Source organism: Orycteropus afer, unplaced genomic scaffold, assembly GCF_000298275.1.
Source record: "Orycteropus afer afer isolate SDZICR_OR568_19922 unplaced genomic scaffold, OryAfe1.0 scaffold00967, whole genome shotgun sequence".
Lineage (NCBI taxonomy): Eukaryota > Metazoa > Chordata > Mammalia > Tubulidentata > Orycteropodidae > Orycteropus > Orycteropus afer.
The window spans coordinates 27,661-29,234 of record NW_006922554.1 but is presented as its reverse complement, the minus strand read 5'-3'; the positions used below and the strand labels follow the sequence as shown (position 1 = coordinate 29,234).

Genomic DNA, 1,574 nt, shown 5'->3' with positions numbered 1-1,574 from the left:
CGCTATGAGTCGGGTTTGACTTGACGGCACATAACAACAACAACAACATATATATATATATATATAGGATGGGGAAATCTACTGTGGAATTTTAATAGTGTGGATTCTTAGGCTGAGAAGATTGTTTAGAGATATTTGTAATCAATGTCATTGATGATGCCAAGTGCTATTTCAGATTTTGTTTTTGTTTGGCCATCAGTTTGTAAGACTACATTGTGTGGTATGTAGTTTATTGCCTAAGGAAAGGAACCTCATCCCAGTATTGTCCACAGAAAAGCCATGACTGTTTCTGAAACACCTTAAACTCTTTGCCAACATTGTTCTTTAGTTGTTTTATTTTTTTTCCCTGATAAAGTGAAGGTATTAGAGTTACTTCTGCCAATTTTTACTTTAAAAATTGATTTGTGAGCATCCAATTTTGGCAATCAGTTTAAGATGAAATGGAATTCTGTGAAGAGTTAAATAATATAAAATAAAGCTTAATCGTAGCCTACTAATCCTGTGTTAGTAAACTGAGCATTCTATAGTTCATACAGGGGGAAAAAAAAGCAACGTTAGGGTCAATGTGACTTAAGTAGGAATAGGAAAAAACAAGGCAGAATTTGAGGTAAATTATAGTCATTATTGATAGTTTAGTTCATATTTCTCCTTCCAAATAGTCTGTGATTGCCAAACTAATAACCTACACATTTACAGTTCTAATTTATCAGCAAAGCCGTCCCTCTGCTCTCCAGCCTTACCTCAGACATCTGTCCTCTACAATTTCTACATGCCTGTCAAGTAGATTTCTAGATTTCCACCTCTGTGCTTTTCCCTATGCCATTTTCTCCATGTTGAAAACCCTTTTTCTTTAACCTCTCAGAGTGGCTGATTGATCCTTACATGCTCATGTTTGATCCTATTTCCTCTAAGAAACTTTTCTTTATCATTTGCCCCACTTGAGATCATTTCTTTCTCCTTGACTCCCAATAGCTCTTTATTTGTAATGTCTCATAGGACTCATCATACTTTGCTTTTATCATATTTATTTGAGGGTCTGTGTAAGTTGTAAGTTTCTTGTAGATAAATGCAAAAAACATACTGCCGTGGAGTTGGATTCGACTCATAGTGACCCCTCCTTGGGTTTCTGAGGCAGTATTGCTACAGAAGTAGATTGCCCAATCTTCCTTCCAAGGAGTGGCTGGTGGGTTTGAACCGCCAATCTTCTGGTTAGCAGTCAAATGCCTTAGGCACTACACCACCAGAGCTCGTTGTAGATAGATAGGTTTATTCACCTCATCTTTGTATGATAATTCCAGTTAAAAAAATGTATAAACCATTTCATAGGTTGCAAAGGCTCTGCCTACATAATTTTGTTTTTCCTTCTAGCATAGCTCTTTTAGGGGCTCATAACATTGTTGAAGTGAGGGCAAATGTAGCCCTGGAAATTTGGTAACCTCAGTACTCCTCAAGTCTATGGAACCAAACTTTTTTAGTTGCATTCATTATAATGTGATACAATTGTCTATCAGTTCCATCTGTTTGGGATGTTTTCCACAAAATGTATCTTCTCAGACTTAAAAATTTTGAATAAA

General features: G+C 36.2%; 1 protein-coding gene across 1 annotated transcript in view; it reads right to left on the bottom strand.

Moving 5' to 3' along the window:
* LOC103212455 (cytochrome b-245 heavy chain) overlaps nt 1-1,574 on the bottom strand; it is a 39,558-nt gene that overhangs the window by 32,793 nt on the left and 5,191 nt on the right. The gene's annotated exons all lie outside the window — the stretch shown is intronic.